The 24116-nt window shown below is 37.8% G+C and overlaps 1 long non-coding RNA gene across 1 annotated transcript; it reads right to left on the bottom strand.

The window, feature by feature from the left end:
* Window positions 1–7534: 7534 nt before the first annotated feature.
* LOC133644148 (uncharacterized) lies at window positions 7535–13338 on the bottom strand. Its single transcript, XR_009824730.1, has 3 exons — window positions 13257–13338; window positions 13117–13171; window positions 7535–7974 (listed from the first exon to the last, which is right to left on the bottom strand). It is a non-coding gene; the product is annotated as an uncharacterized LOC133644148 (long non-coding RNA).
* Between the last annotated feature and the right edge of the window lie 10778 nt (window positions 13339–24116).

The raw sequence follows: 24116 nt of genomic DNA, 5'->3' as shown, positions 1-24116 counted from the left end.
TCATTCAAAGACATTAAACATTTGAAGCATAAGTATCAGCATTGACACTTGATGTTTGATCGATACCCAAATGTGTAGTATCACCCTAATCTAATATAAAGTATTAAAACAGAAGAATAATAAGTGCTTATTTCATCTTAACAGTAAGTATAAAACTATATTACAACATAAAATGTCCTGACCTGCCAATACAGGTTACACCTTTAGTTTTTCTCGTGTTTAGTGTTTATTTCTCCGCCCTTCCTTTTTTTTTACCACTTCCTGTTGCGAGTGCTGATTGAACACACCCGCTCTGGTGCGGTGACTTATAGACTCACCCGCAGGGAAGACTAATTACAAAGGTTTATATACCAATGTTGCCTGGCTTTCGACGCTGGTTCATTGTTTAATGTTCATGCCACACCTTTTCCATTTTCGAGCCGTTTAAAGATGCTTTGTGCAATTTCCTCAGTTACGTTTTTCAAAGCAAAACATTTAACAAGAACACCACCGACTAGCTTATGTTACCATTAGTGGTTTAACAGAAGACGTTTGTCTATATTTTTCACAATTACAATGTTTATGTAAAACGATATTTTACCTGATTGGTGTTCACAACACGTACGCGCAGGGAGCGCGTGCACACATACAAAAGCAGTCCGAGAGAAGCAACGAACAGTTTCAGTCATGTTGCTGTTATGATAGAATATACATTCAATTACAGCTAACGCTAGCTATCCAAATTGCTATTATTAGCAAACAACGTTATTACGTACAAGAAGCCGTAAGAGGGCGGGATATACAGTGTAAAATACATTGGAAAGTTAGCGCTCTCTAGGCACCTATGTAAATGTTGCAAACAGCCCCTTTAAGCGTACACAAGTAGATTATTAAGTACCGTATTTTCTGGACCATAGGGCGCACCATTATATTATAAGGCGCACTGCCGATGAATGGTCTATTTTTGATCATTTTCATATATAAAGGCGCACCGGATTATAGGGTCTTTTTTTTCTTTCTAAATTTGAAAACACTATCTTGTGGTCTACATAACATGTAAGGGTGGTTCTTTGGTCAAAATGTTGCATAGATTGTTTTACAGATCCCCGTCATCTTTGTTGTAGCGTGCAAGGACGGGAGTGGAAGAAGTGTCAAAAGATGGAGCTAACTGTTTTAATGACATTCAGACTATACTTAAATCAATAACGGAGCAGCATCTCCTCATCCGGACACAACACCGGAACTGTGTCCCGTGAAAAACCGTCTGACCGGAACTCTAATAACTAAAGTTCCTTGGGTGAATAATGTATACTCACTACACCGGTATGTTTTAGCGTTTTCATGGCGAGTTTACTGACAGATATAAGTAAGAACTTTACTACTTTTTATTAGAAATGGCAACAGCGGGGGATGAAAGCCACATAGGAAAACAGAGAAGAAGAAGAAGCTTATCGACTAGTGTCTGCACGGACTACAAAGGCAGATGCTCGCAATTTTTCAGGACTTATGCAGATCCAAATACAGATCAGCAGGCACCAGAAGGTAAAAAAAAGTTGCTTTTGCATAATGTTGCGAAACAAAACACCAGATAATGTCTATCCTTATACACACACACACCATAATAATACTTGTATGTTGAAGCACAACAAACGGTGCAGCCTACACGTATCTCTTATGTATGACTACCATCTGCTGGTCACACTTATTACACACCATGTACCAAATAAAAATGCTTCAAGGTGGGTAAGCTCAACCAAACATTCCTTACATTAGGCGCACTGTCGAGTTTTGAGAAAAAAAAAAAAGGATTTCAAGTGCGCCTTACAGTCCGGAAAACACTGTAGATTAATAATAGTTTTGGGAAAATAATACAACCGGAAATGACGTGATATGTTACTGCAGGGACGTGCACATGATTATAGAGGGGCAGGGGCTCAAAGTCAGAAAAGGGCAGGATTTTTTTTTTTTTTGGTCCTTTACACAATATGGAAATTAATGTCAAAATAAATTTGCTAATAGGAAGCTAACTACTTAGCTGTGTGTCCTTTGTAGGTAAAAGTGATTGCCATTTCTTTTGTGTCAACTAATTATGGTCATAGAGTTAATTCACATTATCATAGGCTTGGAAGACATGAAAAGCAACAAAACACTGGTTTATTATTAGGCTATTTATTGTTAAAGATGAGCACTTTAATATTGAACATTGAACAGTGCAACATGAACTTTGAAAAAAAATACAAAAATAAATACCCAAATGGAAAAAACTTCAATGTGAAAATCTGTCCTTCTTCCCTTAACTTGATGAAAACACCATCAAGTTGTAACTTATGGTCTTTCTCACTTAATGCTCAGACTAAACAACTGAAACGCAATACAGGGCCAAAAATATGGACCAGGGGCCAGTAGAGGTCTGTATCCTTTTTTTTTTGGCATTGTGCTGCAGGCATAATCAACAATGAATCAAGTTTAAACACAGATGGTAATATTCCTAACAGATAACCTACATCTTGTATCCCCAGAATGCTGAAATTATTATTATTATTATTAATAATAATAATAATAATAATAATAATAATAATTATTATTATTATTATTATCATTATTCTTATTATTGTTATTATCATTATTATTATTATTATTATTTTGTTAACCCACACAGTAATAGCAAAGTCACAATAAACTTTATATCTAAAACTTTACTGTGAGAAAAATGTGATCCGCCGTAAACACAGTGCATTATATTTTGAAAATTAACCCGGTGTTTTATTTTGTATTTTGTACACTATTCCTGTCCCGCACGATCCGCTCTGCTCTGTGCGGAATTGATGTGCCGTGCTCCGACGTCCGGCAAAACAGAAGCTGACACATTGAATAATAGAATAATACAGCGTTTTTCTGAAATATTACCCATATTAGATGCTGAATAAGTGGACGGCGACTAGACCATAACTCACAGGTTCAAGTTGCTCCACCGTCACGTCTCAGGGTCGCAGTTGGCTCTCTCTCCTCACTCACTCGCCCTCTCTCTCTCTCTCTCTGGCGAAAGCAGCAGGCTCAAACAACCCGGTATTACAAGAAAACGTGGAGTTTTTGTACCGCTGGTTTTTTTTGTTTTTTACATCCCTGACAGGAATTTTATTAATGTTGTTTAAAGAAAAAAAAAACACACACAGGCAGAGGGCACTTTTTAAGACGAGGCAAAAAAGGGCAGGGGTTCAAGCACCCATAGGGCCCTATGTGTGCACGTGCCTGTGTTACTGCATATGTCAGAAGTTAAATTCAGACCCTCTGTAACCCGTTTTAAAATTATTCGATTGTCATTTATATGCAAATTATTAGTTTGTGGTGTATATTGTTATCGCAGACAGGGCTGGCTCTAGGCGAGAGTGTACTCATTGTAATGCAGCCAAAGTAAGACAACTTTTCCCACTTGGTGATACTCTAAGAGGCTACTGCATCGCAAAAATGCAAAATACAGGCAGGAGTAGAACAAAAAGTGTCTTTATTGCTCAAGACAGGGGTAAAGAGAAACACAAAAATAGATAACAAAAAACTTTGGTGCATAAGAAGAACAAAAGATGGCGCCACGAAAAATACAGCAACCAGTAGAATCTAATAAACAAGAACAGCTTAGCTACCTGAGCCGGGAGGAAGACTACACAGAACAGGAAGGCAGAAAGTCTTACTGAAAAAACAGGAATAGGAGAGAAGAATCCTGAGCATGAACTCGAAGTCCTGTGTCCACGAGGAGTAATCAGTCAGTGCCTTCCTGCCCATAAAGGTGTGGTAAAATAGGCCAGTTAATGATGCACAGGGAGTGGTTAAGTCTGGAACAGAAACAAAAGGGGCGGTAACAAAGAAAAAACACAAGCCACCAAGGAAAAACCAATTAACTGCTCCAACACACCGGACACCAAAATGGTCTTACCACCCAAACAAAAGGGTGACAAGTGGAATGAAAGTTGGTGTCACAATAGCGTGTGACAACTATTTCAGATGAATAGGCTAGGATGTCTTAAGAGTATTTAAAAATTATTGTGGCAATAATTAAACTGATATTGATTTAAATGTATCACCGTTGACCAAATATGTTGTATACTTTTTAATTGAAAAAAGATTGTTACTGCTGTCTGTTACAAATAAACACTCACTTGGGTCTACATGTTGAGTCTGTCTCTCAGCAGCAAACGTGCTGCTGCCTGAATAGATGCTGTCATCTCTGCATGCGTTGTAACTCTAAGGTACTTTTTTAATATGATACAAATATCACATTTATTTTGGATTTATTGATAAATAACACATGGTAAGAAATTGCCCTGCAATCATATTCCAAAATTGAAAAAACTTACATGTTTTTTCACAGGGAGGCTCAGGTGAACACAGTATCACCGGTATCTCCATGTGCCTGTCATGGATGTAAGTATGTTACGAACAATTGTAACATACATTTAATTTAAATAATAGCTTGTATTGCAGCCAAATAAGCCAATAGTCAAGCTCACATTAAATACAGTTATAGACTTTTTCCACCCTACCTGCATTACGGAATTTTCTGCTTTACAGATGTTGCTTAATTACATTCTGTTTACTTAAGAAGTTCACCCACGTGAGCTTATAGTTACTCTAGGGGAACTTCTGTGGCTTTCCCTGAATAGGAATAACAGCAACAACAGCCTGTTGCTGCTGTAATTAGCCCATATAAGAAAAGTCATGATGCAAACGATAAAAAGGAATTAGCTAAATGTACATACTACATACATACCTCTGCTTTCAGCCCGTATTTCCTCCTCCTCCTTCCTTCGCTTTGTAGGCAGCACCGGATAACTCTGATGTCCCACTTTTCCTCGTAAAAGATTATCAAATCAGATAAAATTGCTCCACTCACTTCTTCGTCCGTGACGTCGCACTCAACCTGCAGTAGCAGCAGTACATCTGTCAGGTGCATGGCGCAGGTAGCAACAAGCCATAGGTTTGATTGTTTTTCTTAATTTGTTTTAAAGAAAACATTTTAATTAAGTGTACAGAGTGCATTATGCATACATTTTTAATTTACCGCATTTTTCGGACTACAGTATAAGGCGCACTCAAAATCCTTTCACTTTCTCAAAAATCGACAATGCGCCTTATAACCCGGTGCGCCTAATGTACGGAATAATTCTGGTTGTGCTTACCGACCTTGAAGCAATTTTATTTGGTACATAGTGTAATGATAAGTGTGACCAGTAGATGGTAGTCACACATAAGAGATACGTGTAGACTGCAATATGATGCCAGTAAACACCAAAACTTTAAATGTTCCATTGAAAATAAAGAACATTACACACGGCACTCAAAAATCTGTCAAAATGTTTTAGTATGACTTGGAAGCCGCACCGCTTGATAGATTGTCGGCCCATTACGGCTACCTTAGTCAGAGGTACAAGTATTACTATGGTGTGTCTATCAGGACTGCAAAATGGCACCCATTAGCAGACCGATCTTCTGGCGTTTTGTCTCACAATATTATGCAAAACCAACTTTTCTTACCTTCTGGTACCTGCTGATGTGTATTTGAGATCTGCATAAGTCCTGAAAATTTGCGCACATCCGCCACTGTAGTCCATGCCGATACTGTAGTTGATAAGCTTCTTTTTCTCTATCTTCTTGTTATGGTTATGCTGTTGCCATTTCTAATATAAAGTAGCGTAAAGTTCTAACTTATATCTTGTATGGAAGCGCTAAAAACTACCAGTGTAGTGGGTTTACATAATTCACCCACGGAACTTTAGTTGTTAGAGAGTTCCGGTCGGACGTTTTTTCCCGGGAGACATTTCCGGCGTTGTTGCACTAGTGAGCCACAGATGAGAAGATGCTACTCCGTTGTCATTAAAACAGTTAGCTCCATCTTTTGACACTTCTTCGACTCCCATCCTTACACCGCTACAACAAAGATGACGGAGAAAAGACGCTGTCGAAGGTGAGCCACGTGAATAAGACCGCCCACAAAACGGCGCATCCTGAAGTGACTGTCAGAAAGAGATTGAAAATGATCTGTAAAACATCATCTATGCAACATTTTGACCAAAGAACCACCCTTACATGTTATGTAGACCAGAAGGAAGTGTTTTCAAATTAGAAAAAAAAATCATACAATATGACCCCTTTAATGCGCCTTATATATGAAAAAAGATTTAAAAAATAGACCATTCATTGGCAGTGCGCCTTATAATCCGGTGCACCCTGTGGTCCAGAAAATACGGTATGCATTTTTGTTATTAAAAAAGTTTTAATTTGTTTTACGTTCTGCAAATGTGCCAATCAAAAAACTTTTTACGTTTTGTTGCAAAATTGTTTTCCTCAATATCTTAAATAATGCATGGATTTCCTTGAAGCCAACTTTAGCATGGGTGTTTATAAAGCTTCACAATTTGTGCTTTTTCAACTATGAGGAGGTTGACTAAGTGCCATTCTTCGTTGAAATTTTACCTCACACTGAGGGAAACATAATAAATATTCACTAAGTGGCGCATTGCTGTGTTACTGTCTCGGTGTCGTGAGGTCAAACCGAACAAAGCCCAAATATTTCCCAGCTGATGTCTTGATGCACGTTGTACTTCAAAGTGCACCTCCTCGTTAATCACCTCTGATGACTGACACGCTGCTTCTTCAATGGCATACACATCACTTCCTTACTCTTCATTACACCAGTGTTTTTAGGCCAACTTGTGATCATCATCCAAAAATTCTCCCCAAGTCCCATCCCCTTCATCCCGCTCTAATTACCAGCTGTCTAATTAACCCGCATGTTGTGGTTGTTTATTGCTCCAGAGGAGTGTGTGTAGATGAGGATGATGTTGCAGAATGTAGGCCAGATACATGAAAGGATGTTTAGCTTTTGGACACTCAAGACAAGTCGTTCATCCGCCGGATGGTGTTTGCAATCACGTTGTCATGGCTCTTTTGGGATGTCGCTCATCGCTGTGGCTTTGTTTTCCATTATTGTGTTTTGTCCCCAGAGCTCTGCGTTGTCCTTGGCTGCTTGTCAATATGTCAGCAACAGCTGTGCGTCAGAGATGTTAACATGCACTTGTAGTTTTAGTTCTTGAATTTCAATCTTGCATTTGTGATAAAGTACTTCAACTATTTTCATAACTTTGCATTACCTATACAGTGTATCCAAAAATGATTCACAGCGCTTCACTTTTTCCAAATTTTTTTTTTTTTTACAGCCTTATTCGAAAATGAAATAAATTAATGTTGTCCTCAAAATTCTACAGACAATACCCCATAATGACAATTTTGAAAAGGTAAAAACAATTTTGCTAGTTTAGGATAAATAAATAAATACAATAAAAAAATACAGTATGTATTCACAGCCTTTGCTCAGTACTTTGTTGATGCACCTTTGTGTAGCAGGTATTTGGGACACTTTAATATATATTAGTGTGTTATTAGCACTAATAGGATAGGATAAATTAGGAGACTAATAAGGATAAAAACACGGGCTAGTGTAGAACAGAACATCTAAATTCGGCTACAGAAGCTGGTATTCAGTAATAACTACACAAACAGAAAATTAAGTTTGGTGCAGATACCATGTATTGTAAAGAGTGTAGAACTAAATAGTTACAACAGAAATAAAGGGGAAAAAATAGAAAACCCCAAAATATTTACAGGTGCAGTAAGAGATCGGTTGATAAGTGCACTTCCAAATGTTTTGGTTAAATTGGAATTGAACAACAAAACTTGTGTGTCACACAACAGAAAATATACAGTCCCAGAACTGATGCAACGATCCATGAGGGTTTGTCGAGAGGTTGTATAGAATGTTCAAGGGTTATAGCTAGGAGAAAGAGTGAGTGGGATGATGCACCAGAGTTCATGGAGTGTGTGGGGGACAGGCTGTGTGGCAGCCTTCCTACCAGACCAGTAGTTTTCTGCTTCTTAGGTGGACACAGTAGCCGTAGTTGTAGGTTCAAGCTCGCCATCGATTGGTTCCAAATAGAAACACCTGGCCTGTAGTAGAACAACAGGATCAGTAAATTATCTAAATAAAGGCTTCCTTAACTTTAAAATTTATACTCAATTTCCACGTGTACACATTCTTAAATAATCATTAAATGTATGAATTACAAATAAACATCAAGTGCATGACAACCCAGTCAAAAGTGCTATAGCAGGGGTATCAAACGTACGGCCCAAGGGCCAGATCAGGCCCGCGAACAGGTTTTTTTCTGCCCGCGGGATGAGTTTGCCAAGTATAAAAATTTACCAGAAATTTTGTAATGAAAGAAACAGCTGTTCTAAATGTGTCCACCGGATGTCGCAATAGCAATTCTTTGCATCTTTGGAGATGATGCTACATATGTACAAAATAAACCATGTTAGTACATTAGTCGAGAAAATTTATCAAATTACATAAACATACTGTAATTTGATTTCAATATTTTTTTTTCGACCTTGATAGATTGAAAATTAACACCAATGAGTAGACTGATGAACAGTGTTGGGTTAGTTACTGAAAACCAGTAACTAGTTAGTTACTAGTCACTTTATTTCAGAAGTAACTCAGTTACTTACACCAAAAAGTAATGCGTTACTGTGAAAAGTAACTATTTAATTATTTCCTTAAATTTATTTTTTATTATAAAAGCTCCCATTAATGCCCTTTTAGCCTTCTTTTCAGTACTGTTATTGCACTGGAGAATAATACAATCTGTTGATCAACTTGACATGCATTTGCACCACTAAACTCTGCTAAGCAATGTGGTCTACATACAACACACAAAGACAAAGATATGTTTCAAAGGGCCAAATTATTTCAGGCCAGAACAAATTGACAAAACGATTTTAAATAGCTGCAACATAACATACATAAGTAACAAACAGCATAATAACAACATAGCTGTAAACATCGCTTCACCTAAGGAAGGCACACGTGACATACACAAAGCCTAACCAGGCAGATTTGAATTGTTGTTTTGGGCAGTAGATGGGATCTTTGATCGAAGACAACTTACATTTAACTAAAATGTTCTTTTCTTTGTGCTCGACAAAAGAAAAGAAGTGAGAATATCTCCATGTTAAGACACTCGACTGCGGCTCCGTTGTTAGTAAACACAGACACGCCCCCACCTCCCCTCCCCTCCCCACACCCAGACACACAGAGCGCGACACCGCAGCGCACCAATAAAACACACTCAGATCTTCGGTTTCTAAACGATACTACACAAAAAATAACGTAAAATAACGCAGTAACGCATCATGTAGTAACGGTAACTGAGTTACTGAATATAAAAAATAAAGCGTTAGATTACTAGTTACAGCCGAAACTAAAGGCGTTACAGTAACGCGTTACTGCTGATGAACATTATCACATCCTTTATTTAGAAAAAATAAATGACAAAAATAAAGTAAATATACTATTAACCACAACAGCTAATTGTAAAAAAACAAAACCCCAACAACAATATGATTTGTACAATTTCAGAATGTGCTTGTTCTATTTTTAAAAAAGAAAACAATCTGAAGTTGCCTTTATTTTTAAGTTATCCTGCCGTGATTTTACCAGTCCGGCCCTCTTGGGAGTAGATTTTTCTCCATGTGGCGCCACGATCTAAAATGAGTTTGACACCCCTGTTCTATAGTGTGCTACATAGCCTGCACATTAACATTCAATAAATCATCCAACAGTACTGTGTAATCTGCTTACCTGTGTGCATGTAGACACACTGCATCTCAGAGTAAGTTCATAAATAAAACCAAATACCGTAATTTCCGGACTATAAGCCGCACCTGACTATAAGCCGCACCAGCTAAATTTAGGGGAAAATACAGATCGCTCCATATATAAGCCGCACCCGACTATAAGCCGCAGGGTTTTGATGTGTAATTACCGTAGTATATAGGGGTTCCTGCTACCACGGAGGGGATTGTCGGGACAGAGATGACTGTTTGGGAACGCAAAGCGTCCCATTTATTAACAATAAATCTTTCAATCATTCTATCAAACTTTCACATCTTTGACATGGCGAACAGCATTCGTGCAGAGTACAAATAATACAACGGTGCAAAGTAATACAAAGTGCTCGCCTGTACGTTATCAAAATAACCAGCCTACCGGTATATGAAAAGTCAGTCTTTAATCATTGTGTCATCGTCTTCCTCCTGCGTACTAAAACCACCGAAATCCTCTTCGTCGGTGTCGGAGAAGAACAGGCCGTAAATAAGCCGCACCCTTGTATAAGCCGCAGGGACCAGAACGAGGGGGAAAAGTAGCGGCTTATAGTCCGGAAATTACGGTAGTCAAAATAACACTTTACCATAAACAGGATATGAACTGAAACCCAATTTTATAAAATTGATGCTAATGAATTTACCATGAATAGATTTACGTGGACCCCGACTTAAACAAGTTGAAAAACTTATTCGGGTGTTACCATTTAGTGGTCAATTGTACGGAATATGTACTGTACTGTGCAATCTACTAATAAAAGTTTCAATCAATCAATCAATCAATTCTTACGCTAATGTTCGGCGCCGCTAGCTTAGCATGTAGTAGTGATGGATCCGGCAACACCGATGCATCGGCGCATGCGTCGAGCTCATAGAGCAAAACCCTGTGTCGGTGCGTGTACCGCTTTTAGAAAGTCACGTGACCGATCATGAGCGGTTTCGGTCACGTGACCGATACACGAACTGTGTCGCACTGACGCCTGCGCGCCAAACTGTGTTTATAAGGAAGCACATCTGTCAACGAGATGCTGCTGCCAACAGAATCGCCGCACTTCTGTTGTTGGTCATTTGTAATTTATCGTCGTCTGAGATCATGGAGCAGCCTAATACAAAAAGAAAGATTTCCGCCGTGTGGGAAAATTTTGATCATATATCGCAGTGGTCCCCAACCTTTTTGGAACCGCGGACCGGTCAACGCTTGAAAATTTGTCCCACGGACCGTGGTTTTTTTTTTGTCATAAAAAAATACAATCATGTGTACTTACAGACTGTATCCCTGCAGACTGTATTGATCTATATTGATATATAATGTAGGTGCACTAATTGTAAGTGTGTCTTGTGTTTTTAATGTTGATTTAATAAAAAATAAAAAATAAATGTATATATATATTTTTTCTTGTGCAGCCAGCATCCTGGACCAATCGATCCACAGACCGCGGCCCGGTGGTTGGGGACCACTGATATTTCGGAAAAAAAGATATTTGTCTTCATTTCCTTGTCGTTTCATCCTGTTCTCTCAAAGTTTCCACTTGATCTATTAGAATTCAAAATCTCTTCAAAATGATTCTTACTTTACTATTCATATTTTCTGCAGGTTAAATGTCGTATTTGTACGACAGAATTGTTGTATATTAACAAATCCACCTCCTCAATGCTGAGGCATTATAGGGCCAGGCATGAAAATTAAGTTCCAGAGACAATAACTAAGAAGAGAAATCGTCTAAAATTTAATACGTTGGAAAAACTGATTTTTTTTTATAACAATGTGTAAAAAAAACAAAAACAATTCCCAGTCCACTAGCATCCTCATTCACAACACGTTCTCTTAGATTTCCATGTTATGATACATGTTCACATTATTTATTGACTGTATCTAAAAAAGATTAAAATATATTTTTATTTAAATGAAGATATGAAATAATCCTAAATATTATTGTATATACTAGGTCATAAAATCAGTGTCGGTCCATAGGTTGCCTGTAGGGATTTTTAATGTCCAGCAGATGTCAGTATTTAGTGACACAGTATCAATACAGTTTTGCAATGTGTTGAAACGCTTCATGACGCCTCATCAACCCATCACTACAGGATATGAACTAAAACCCAATTTTATAAAATTGATAATAATGAATTTACCATGAATTGATTTACGTGGACCCCGGCATAAACAAGTTGAAAAACTTATTCGCGTGTTACCATTTAGTGGTCAATTATACGGAATATGTACTGCAATCTACTAATAAAAGTTTCAATCAATCAATCAATTCTCACGCCATACTTGCCAACCCTCCCGGAAAATCCCGGAATTCAGCGCCTCTCCCGAAAACCTCCCGGAAGAAATTTTCTCCCGAAAATCTCCCGGAGCTGGAGGCCACGCCCCCCCCTCCAGCTCCATGCGAACCTGAGTGGGGACAGCGGCGACAGTCTGTTTTCACGTCCGCTTTCCCACGATATAAACAGCGTGCCTGCCCAATCACGTTATAACTGTAGAATGATCGAGGGCGAGTTCTTGGTTTCTTATGTGGGTTTATTGTTAGGCAGTTTCATTAACGTCCTCCCAGCGCGGTAACAACACACAACAACAGCAGTCACGTTTTCGTCTACCGTAAAGCAGTTTGTCTGCCGTAAACAGCAATGTTGTGACACTCTTAAACAGGACAATACTGCCATCTACTGGATAGCCTTCAGAACACTGAAATTCCAGTATTTTTTTATTTATATGTATAATAAAATAAATAGAGGATAATAAAGAAACGAGCTATGGGCCACAAATGGCCCCTAGGCCGCACTTTGGGCACCCCACCACCAGGGCTGCGTTAACTTAAGGGTTTTAGCGCCCCCCCACAAAAACAAACCTCAACAACCCCTCACCCCCAACAACACCCCCACCCGCCCCAAAAACATAAGTTTGAAAAAAAACAACTCATGATTGTACTGTAGGGACGGCGTGGCGAAGTTGGTAGAGTGGCTGTGCCAGCAATCGGAGTGTTGCTGGTTACTGGGGTTCAATTCCCACCTTTTACCTTCCTAGTCACGTCCGTTGTGTCCTTGGGCAAGACACTTCACCCTTTGCCTCTGATGGCTGCTGGTTAGTGCCTTGCATGGCATCATTACATATAAATATATATAGCTAGAATTCACTGAAAGTCAAGCATTTCATACACATATATATATATATATATATATATATATATATATATATATATATATATATATAAATATATGAAATATATATATGTAATACTTGAGTTGGTGAATTCTAGCTGTAAATATACTCCTCCCCTCTTAACCACGCCCCCGTCCCACCCCCGACCACGCCCCACCCCACACCCCGGAATCGGAGGTCTCAAGGTTGGCAAGTATGTCTTACGCTAATGTTCAGCGCCGCTAGCTTAGCATGTAGCATCGTCATTCATTACTCACCAGTTCCTCTATTTATTGAGTCACGACGGCAGCCACGTAGGCCCAGTAGGAAGCACTGAAAGTTTACAATGAGCACAAGTTAACCATGTAAATTAAACGCTAGAGCGAATATTTGTTAAAAGTTTTATGGAGAGCCATACCTGTCCACAGCTGTCGGCTGGCTTCCCGGCACTCTGAATGGAGAAGACGCCGCAGCAGGTTAAACACTCGGTTGGCTCAGCGCAATCACGTGACAGAGGTCACATGGTGCGCACCACACCGGTGATTTAAAGGGACAGGACGAAAAACTATTATACTTGCAGATTTGAACCTGGGTTACATTTGGCTGAAATTACAGCCTCAAGTATTTTTTAATACGATGCCACAAGCTTGGCACATATATCTTTGGGCTGTTTTGCCCATTCGTCTTTGCAGCACCTCTCAAGCTCCATCAAATTCAATGGATTGATTGATTGATTGAAACTTTTATTAGAAGATTCCACAGTGAAGTACATATTCCGTACAATTGACCACTAAATGGTAACACCCGAATAAGTTTTCCAACTTCTTTAAGTCGGGGTCCACTTAAATTGATTTATGATACAGATATATACTATCATCATAACACAGTCATCACACAAGATATTCATCAGAGTATATACATTGAATTATTTACATTATTTACAATAAGGGTGTGGGGGGGGTTTGTTTTGGTTGATATCAACACTTCAGTCATCAACAATTGCATCATCAGAAAAATGGACATTGGAACAGTGTAGGACAGACTAATTGGTAGGATATGTACAGCAAGTAGTGGACATAGAGAGAGAGATCAGAAAGCATAAGAACAAGTATCTACATTTGATTATTTACATTTGATTATTTACAATCCGGGGAGGTGGGATGTGGAAGGGAGGGTGTTAGTTTAGGGTTGAAGTTGCCTGGAGGTGTTCTTTTAGTGCGGTTTTGAAGCAGGATAGAGATGCCCTTTCTTTTACACCTGTTGGGAGTGCATTCCATATTGATGTGGCATAGAAAGAGAATGAGTTAAGACTAGAAATGTCTGATAATATCGGCCTGCCGATATTATCGGCCGATAAATGCTTTAAAATGTAATATCGGAAATGATCGGTACCGTTTTTTTGTGTGGTTTTTATTAAATCAACATAAAAAACACAAGATACACTTACAATTAGTACACCAACCCAAAAAACCTCCCTCCCCCCATTTACACTCATTCACACTCATTCACACAAAAGGGTTGTTTCTTTCTGTTATTAATATTCTGGTTCCTACATTATATATCAATATATATCAATACAGTCTGCAAGGGATACAGTCCGTAAGCACACAGGATTGCGCGTGCTGCTGGTCCACTAATAGTACTAACCTTTAACAGTTAATTTTACTAATTTTCATAAATTACTAGTTTCTATGTAACTGTTTTTATATTGTTTTACTTTCTTTTTTATTCAAGAAAATGTTTTTAATTTATTTATCTTATTTTATTTTTTTTAAAAGGACCTTATCTTCACCATACATGGTTGTCCAAATTAGGCATAATAATGTGTTAACTCCACAACTGTATATATCGGTATCGGTTGATATCGGTATCGGTTGATATCGGTATCGGTAATTAAGAGTTGGACAATATCGGAATATCGGATATCGGCAAAAAGCCATTATCGGACATCCCTAGTTAAGACCTTTGTTAGATCGGAATCTGAGTTTAACGTGGTTAGTGGAGCTCCCCCTGGTGTTGTGGTTATGGCGGTTAAGGAAGTAGTTTGACATTTACTTCTGTATCAAGGAGGTGTAGCGGATTTTATAGACTAGGCTCAGTGCAAGTTGTTTTACTCTGTCCTCCACCCTGAGCCAGCCCACTGTGGAGAAGTGGGTAGGAGTGAGGTGTGATCTGTGGTGGAGGTCTAGAAGGAATCTGACTAGCTTGTTCTGGGATGTTTAGAGTCTAGATTTGAGAGGAAAGCGTTGGTTTTCATCCAGGATGTCTCTATACATTGCTGCATTCCTCTAGTCTACTCAGTCACTTCGCGACTATTTTAACACATAAATATATCATTGAAAATATTGATGTCATGTTACAGAGAGAAAAAAGTAAATGAAGCCTTTTAGACAAGTGACTAACTAACCAAGGTGAAAATGCCCCCTGGTGGCGAAATGTAGATACAACTCCCAACATGAACCTTCATCAAATTACATACAAGCTCTTGCATACAATTATCCATCCATTCATTCGTTCCATTTTCTACCACTTGTCCCTATCGGGGTTGCGGGGGGTTCTGGAGCCTATCTCAGCTGCATTCGGGCGGAAGGCGGGGTACACCCTGGACAAGTCGCCACCTCATCACAGGGCCAACACAGACATACAGACCACATTCACACTCACATTCACACACTAGGGCCAATTTAGTGTACACATGAAAAATAATAGACACTACCTAATGTGACCACACATTACAGTGTGTCACAATGTGATTGTCCACACTTTTTCTAACGCTCCACTAAAGTTGTACGGTATACCGGTATTAGTATAGTACTGCGATAGTAACGAGTCATATTCGGTACTATACCGCCTCTAAAAAGTACCGGTCCCCCACACCCCTGTCGTCGTCACGTCGTGTCATTGCTGGTTTATGAGCAGATGAGCATGTTCGGCAGCGCACAATCACAGAGTACTTACAAGCAGACACAGTGTGTAGACAGAAAAGGGAGAACGGATGCATTTTGGCTTAAAAACTAACTATAAAAGTGAAGTTATAACACTGAAATGCCCTCAGGAAGAGGTGGTTTAGGACATGGCTAACTAGCTAGCGGCTAAAGCCCATCCGCAGTCTGCAGTGTTTTAGGTACTTTTAAATCACTAATCCTGGCCTCTATGGTGACAAATAAAGTAAGTTTCTTACAAGTATCATCCCTAAACATGCTTACCTACACACCGTAGCTCACCGGCGTCACCGCTCATGACGCCGTTCCTGAATGTAAACAAACACCGTGGGTGGATCGACACCTAACATCCACTGTAGTGATACCAAGTACAGTAGCGTATCTAGTCGATACTACTATGATTACATCGATATTTTTAAGCATCACAAAATCTTCTTTCGTTTAAAAAAAATGTATATTATGTTTATAAACTCAGGAAATATGTCCCTGGACACATGAGGACTTTGAATATGACCAATGTATGATCCTGTAACTTCTTGGTATCGGATTGATACCCAAAAATTTGAGGTATCATCCAAAATTAATGTAAAGTATCAAACAACAAAAGAATAAATTATTATTACATTTTAACATAAGTGTAGATAGAACATGTTAAAAGAGAAAGTAAGCAGATATTAACAGTAAATGAACAAGTAGATTAATAATTCATTTTGTACCACTTGTCCTTAATAATGTTGACAAAATAACAGAATGGAAAATGACACAATATCTTACTGCATATGTCAGCAGACTAAATTAGGAGTCTTGGTTTGCTTACTTACTACTAAAAGACAAGTTGTCTTGTATGTTCACTATTTTATTTAAGGACAAACTTGCAATAAGAAACATATGTTTACTGTACCGTAAGATTTTTTGTTAAAATAAAGACAATAATGCCATTTTTTGGGGTGCCCTTTATTTAGAAAAGTACTGAAAAGTATCCAAATACATTTTGGTACTGGTACCAAAATATTGGTATCTGGGACAACACTACGTTCCACACAACAAAGTAATAAAAGTATGCCTGATTCGTGCTGACACATACTGGGTGGATATCGGTATCAGCCAATACTCAAGACTCCATTATCGGTATCGTATCAGATGTAAAAAAGTTCTATCAGGACACCTCTAATTATAACAAGATCAAAAGTCAATTGTCAGCAGCTTTTGTTGACTCAATACTGTACTTTCAAAAGTCCTTTTTTTCCTATGGACTTTGAGGCGGTGGTGACATTTTCCATCTCTTCACAGTGCAGTTCCTCTTGAGTTTTTCCAAGTAAACACACGTGCACACGCTGCAAGCAAAGGCACATGCATTTTGAATTCAGCCAATTTCGTTTTTTTTATTTGTATTGTACCGAGTCACTTCGAGGGTTACCTGGAGGAACTTTCCATAACACAGAGCAGGTTTAAGAGCTCACTCTTTATTTATTAGACAGCTGGCAACGCCTTTCATAAGCAAGCACATGGGGCAAAGCTTTAAAAACAAACAAGAAAATATGTGTTTTTAAAATTAGAAAACAAACAGGAAGCCAATGCAGGGATGCGAGAATTGGGGTGATGTGCTCCCTTAATAGTGGTGCAGAATTATGGACTAACTAAGTGTGAACGTGCTTTGTGACCTATTCCAGTGTAAAGGGCCTTTTTACTGTAGTCCAGATATGACGAGATAAAAGCTTGCATGCCCTGTTCAAATTGTCCAAAGGTAAAAAATATTTCATTTTTGATAAAAGCCAAAGATGATGAACCTTTAACAATGGCGTTGATTTGTTTGTCCAACTTAAAATTCTTGTCTACAGACTTCCCTCATTTATCGCGGCTAATTTGTTCAAGACAAAACAGCGATAAATGAATTTCCGCAATGTGATAATTATTCATTATAAATCAAATACTTCAATAACTAGAGTATAAAAAAACTGTATGAATGACGCTTGGAGGCTAGACTGGGGCCCCTGTTTAGCTGTAATTTGAAGAGCTCAAGGTCGGACAACGAAAAGTGGATGCTTTGTCAGAAAGTGCCTCCACAGGTTATATTCCTTAGAGATTGTGTTGACTAATTTACAAAGTAAACACATCTTCTTTTTACACTGCACTGTCAATAAATTCATTATTCTGCCCTCGCTAATCGTTTCCAGCATGAAGAAACAGAAGCTAAGTTTTGTTGATGGATAATGTTCCTTCTTTTTAATTATTTTTCTTCCTCAGTTTAATTTCTTTATACGTCTTCTTCCTTATTTGGGTTGTAAGACTGAAAATATAAACATTACAAAAGTATAATGTCCATTGTGTATGTTACATAAATACAGTAGAAGGTTTATTGTTAATTCACATAGCAAACATTGCACATATGTGGTTTAACACAATTAAACCTAAGGTGTAGCTTTATCGCCCTCTCCTGGTCAAATTCAGCGCTACATGTATTTAACCAGTTTTGATCGGCCAAGTTAAACAGCCAAAAACAACACAACTACGAATACAAAAGACATCATAAAGTCAGCAATTTCAATACATTCATACTTTGTTGTCGGGTCACTGTTAAAAGTCTGACTTTCACAATTTGTTTCGATTTTTTTCCAGTGTTGATAGCAATGTTCCCTCTAATTGTTCATGTGTGTGAGCACAAAAACTCCCTTAGCATTCAGTGGAGCACATGTGTGCAACATCACACGTGGCAATACCAGCAGCACATCTGTCTCAAACCAATCTTTTATAATAACACTCAAATGAGAGGAGTCATTTTCATGAGATTATTTTGTAATATTAGTGATTTGGCCCACTTGTAATGAAAATAAAAGAAAAAGAAATCTTGTTTTTCATAAGCTATGGATTATTATTGGTATTGTACAATATGTCTGGGTGGGGGTCCTGCTTTGGAAATAATTTGTACCCCTTTCAGAGATCACATTTAGTTCCCTTTAAACATCCTCATGTTGCACAATGAAATGTATGCATAGGATGAAGTGTGCATTCCTGTAACTTTCTCTAGTAACAGCATTCCATGATTAATATCAATAAATTAACATTAATAATAAATGACAGTAGAATAAGCACACGTATGACTGAGGAGTCATAGTGTAACTTTGTGTGTGGCCATAAACGCACCAGTGGCTTAGTGGTATGCGTGTTGGTGACAGATGACAAGTTGGTTTTGGCTTGGTTTGTACGGCAGAAAATGACTAGTTTTTCGAGATAGAAGTTCTTTACTCATGTTTTTGGTGTGGTTATGGCCGAATATAAACAGTTTTGCCCAATAAAGTGATCAATATAATTCCTGTCCTCGAAGCATCTCGATAGACGTTACAATAATTGAACGGTGTTCAATTGAACGGTGTTGACGAACACTGTTAGGGCCGCTTGTTGTCACTGTCACTCAGAGTTGCATTGCAAAATTACACAGAATAAATGTGTTTATTTTGTTTAGAATTCAGATGGGATTTGATTTGGTGAGCGGCATATATTTGCTGTGCGCAGAGGACGCTTGAGCAGTGCGCAATTGCACAGGCACGCACCTTAGAGGGAACGTTGGTTGATAGTTCTATCTTCTTCTACTCACCCACTGCTGCTTCATTGTGACACATATGCTTCGCTTCACGGGCCAAATGAAAAGCTTTGACGGGCCGGACGTGGCCCGCGGGCCCCCAGTTAAATAGACCAGCTGTACAAAGTATGTCCGCTCTTAAATGGGTCTGTGCTAAAAATTTAATTTTGTTGTACTTTTTAAGTGCAATGACAATAGGGTGCTATCCTATCCTATAATAATACGATGAGCCGTCTAGGTCTATGCCAGCATGATTCACAACAATACCTATTTAGAAATCAGCAGTGATGGGCAAGCTACTAAGATAAGCTAAGCTACAAGTTACTCTCGATTAAATGTAGCTAAGCTACAGGGGAAGCTATCCCCGGAGAATTGTAGCAAGCTACACGGCAAAATTAGCTTGCTTCATTTAACAGCATTTCTATCTATGGGCCCACATGTATAATATCAATGTTCATATAGGGTCCATTACGATTAACTATCTGTGCATTTAGCTGGGGACACCCTAAAACTACCTCTAGGCATCCCAACACCCGCCGTATGTATTTAATTAGTTTGCATTTTCTTTGGCCCACCTCTATAATGTTATTAATTTTCTCTACCTACAGTACAAACAACATCATCTATCTATATCTTGACAAAAAAACTGACTTGTGTGTTGTTTGGGAGCAGTTGGTAATGGTTATGCGCAGTAAAACTTTTCATGAACTCAACTCACCTTAATGGGTGTTCCTAAATTTGTGTTGGAGATCTTAGATTAAGAGAGCAGTTATGATTTTGGTTTACAGAGTAAACAACAAAAAAAAAGGCTTTGGGCAATGTTTTCTCTAAACGTATAGATTGGTCTAAATATGGCCAAGGACACACATTATTGTGGGTTTCCTGGAAGTCATCTTCATCACTGAAGGAAAAATCTAATCTGCGGGACAGAATTCCTCTGCCATTTTCAAGTATGTTTTTTTTTTGAGTCGTCAGCTTGAAGCGTCCCTCTGTCTCCGATTCCCTCGTCGTCATGTGACATGAGCGTGTGACCGTTTGATTATGCTTACCCGTCTCGATGACCTGCTTTATCTTGCCTCTGATTGGCCAGTCCTTAATGTTTCGCCCTAACCTTTGCCAATTGTAACTCATTATACGAACACCAACCAATCTTTTCTCCGTGTGTATGGATGCTCTCATTGATTGATTGATTGATTGATTGATATATTTTTATTTCAAATATGCATAAAAACAAGAGCAAGCCTGATCCAATACAGTGCTATAGCCTTAACAGCCATTATAACAAAATGAAAAACAATGGCGAATAAAAAACAAAAACAAATGAGCATTGGACTTTCTTTTTCTTTTTTTTTTTCTTTCTTTTTTTTTACATATTTGAAAAGGAGTGAGAAGAAGTTTACACTTATTTAATCCCACCCCTTTTCTTTAAATCATAAATTACTCTGAGCTAGAACTACCTATTCACTCAATGTACAAACTTAATGAACTTGTATATACTGTACATACATCATAGATATATACATACATATGCACACTACACACATACATAGCCACATCATTACCACTAGTGATCATGGAAATGGTATGATGCCACCACAACAACACCACTGCCTCAATGGGCAGCCCCACACTCTTCTGTAACACAAACAACCCAGTATCAAAGCCCTTCTTCATCTCTGTACCTCTGGAATACCATGTACTTATACTTCCTTTTAAACTGGTTTATGTTTGGACATTGCTTTAACTCATCATTCAAACCATTCCATAATTTCACTCCACAAATTGAAATACAAAAACTTTTAATGGTCGTTCTATAACTAAGCATTTTGAAATTTAAATTCCCCCTTAAATTATAACCGCCCTCTCGTGTGCTGAACAATTTTTGAATGCTTCCTGGGAGTTTATTTATTTTGGCTTTATACATTATTTGTGCAGTTTGATACAAAATAATATCATTAAATTTCAATATTTTTGACTGTAAGAATAGTGAGTGAGTATGGTCCAGATATCCAACCTCGTTGATGATCCGTACAGCTCTTTTCTGAAGTATAGTTATTGAATTTAATGAGCTTTTATAATTATTCCCCCAGACTTCCACACAGTAGGTTAAATATGGTAAAACTAATGAACAGTAAAGAATGTGGAGTGATTTGTGATCCAGAACCTGCTTTGCTTTATTTATTACTGAGATGCTTCTTGACAGCTTAGATTGTACATGTTTTATATGTGATTTCCAGTTAATTTGATCGTCAATTGTAACTCCAAGGAATTTTATTTCAAAAACCCTTTCAATATCCACCCCATCTATTTGTATCTGCACCCTTGTTTCACGTGTCCTCTTTCCAAACAGCATTAATCTTAGTCAGGTTTAATGACAATTTATTATAGTCAAACCAAGTTTTTAGTTTACTCATTTTTTCCATAATGACTTCCTGCAATTGTTTTAAGTCATCCCCTGAACAACAAATATCAGTGTCATCAGCAAATAACACTAATTTCAATAATGTAGACACTTTACATATATCATTGATATACAGGATGAACAGTTTTGGCCCCAACACTGACCCCTGGGGGACACCACAAGCAATATCCAAACATGATGAACAGCAATCCCCCAACTTCACAAACTGTTGTCTCTTATTTAAGTAACTTTTAAGCCAATCTAATACAACTCCCCTGATTCCATACTTTTCCATTTTATTGATTAATATATCATGGTTAATTGTGTCAAATGCTTTTTTTAGATCAATAAATATTCCCATTGCATATTGTTTCTTTTCTATGGCATTTGTGATTTCCTCTATTGTTTCAACTATTGCCATTGATGTAGATCTGTTTGATCTAAACCCATATTGACAGTCAGAGAGTAATTTATGCTTTTCTATAAATGCATCTAACCTGTTATTGAATAGTTTTTCTAATATTTTAGAGAATTGTGGAAGTAAAGAGACGGGTCTATAGTTTGTGAAGTGGTGTTTGCTCCCAGTTTTAAACAGAGGTATAACTTTAGCTATTTTCATTTCATTTGGAAATGCGCCGGTTTGAAATGACAAATTACAGATATATGTTAATGGTTTTGATATCCCTGTAATGACCTTTTTCACCAATGCCATACTAATGTCATTGGAGTCAGTGGACATTTTGTTCTTACATTTGTTTACAATATCCAACACTTCTTCTTCACCCACTGCATTTAAAAACATAGAATTGGGATTTCTCTCCAACAATCCCTCCATATTTTTACCAGTTGTCCGTGGATCTGGGATTTTTTCTGCAAGTTCAGGTCCAATACTTACAAAGAATTTATTGAAGGCATTAGCCACATCTTCAATATTATCATTTTCTTTACCATCATTTGTGAAATACGTTGGATAGTTATTTGAAGAGGTACTGTTTCTTATAATACTGTTTAATTATTATTATTTTTATTATCATCTAGTAATTTCTTATAATAATCTCTCTTATTTGACCTTATAATATGAGTTAATTTGTTTTTATATTTTTTATATTTATTTTCTGCTTCTTTTGTTTTCAATCTTATAAATTCCCTGTAAAGAGTGTTTTTCTTTTTGCAAGCATTTTGCAATCCCTTTGTGATCCAAGGACAATTGGTATATTTTCTTCTACTGGTGCATTCTTTTATTGGGCAATTTTTATCATATAATGACCGAAATATTCTCAAGAATATATTGTAAGCACTATTAACATCACCATTTTCATAAATTACATCCCAATTCTGCTCCAGTAAATCATGTTTAAATGAACTAATGGATTCCTCTGATCTCGTTCTTCTGTATTGGGTTGGCTTTTCTAGTTTTTTTGTCCTGTAGTTTCCATTAAATATCAGAAAAACTGGGAGGTGGTCAGTGATATCTTTGATCAATAGCCCACTTATGGTCTTATTCTCAATATCATTAGTGAATATGTTGTCGATTAGAGTGGCAGAGTGAGACGTAATTCGACTGGGTCTGGTGATTTTGGGATATAGACTCATACTGTACATTGTGTCAATGAAATTATCTATATCTTTAGTTTTACTGGGATTTAACATGTCAATATTAAAGTCTCCACAAATGAAGACAGCTTTACTAACGTTACTCTCCTTTGGAAACAGGCATTCCATCCAATCTGTAAAACGTTCAATGCTTGTACCTGGCGATCTGTATATACAACTAATAATGACATTTCTACTTTTTTCCATACAAATTTCAATTGTTAGACATTCAAGTAGGTTATCAACCACAGTTGTCATATCATCCAGACGTTTGAATCTCAAGGTGTTATCCACATAGATTGCCACCCCTCCACCCCCCTTGTTTTGTCTATTCATATTAATAAAATCATAACCATCCAGTTCAAAATCTGTCACTTTTTCACTGTTAATCCAAGTTTCAGATACTGCAATTATGTTAAATGGTTGTGAAAAGGTGTGTAAATAGTCCTTGATGTCCTTGAAATTCCTGTTTAGGCTTCTACTATTGAAATGGATAATGGACAATTTGCCTTTAGTAATAATATTCATTCATCCAGGTCATCGTATTTTCTATGTATTTTTTGTTGGCATGGATTCGCAGTCCATTTCCTCTCTTTGTAGCTTGCAGCTTTGATGTAAGCTACCCAGCTACATGGAGCTAAAAGTAGCTAAGCTACAGGAATAGCTACTCATTAAAAAAGTAGCTAAGCTACCGCCAAGCTACTGGAAAATTGAGGTAAGCTACGTAGCTTAGCTACATGTAGCTTGTTACTGCCCATCACTGGA

The sequence above is a fragment of the Entelurus aequoreus genome, linkage group LG27 (genome assembly GCF_033978785.1).
Source record: "Entelurus aequoreus isolate RoL-2023_Sb linkage group LG27, RoL_Eaeq_v1.1, whole genome shotgun sequence".
NCBI classification, from domain to species: domain Eukaryota; kingdom Metazoa; phylum Chordata; class Actinopteri; order Syngnathiformes; family Syngnathidae; genus Entelurus; species Entelurus aequoreus.
This window is presented reverse-complemented; position numbering and strand designations above follow the sequence as displayed.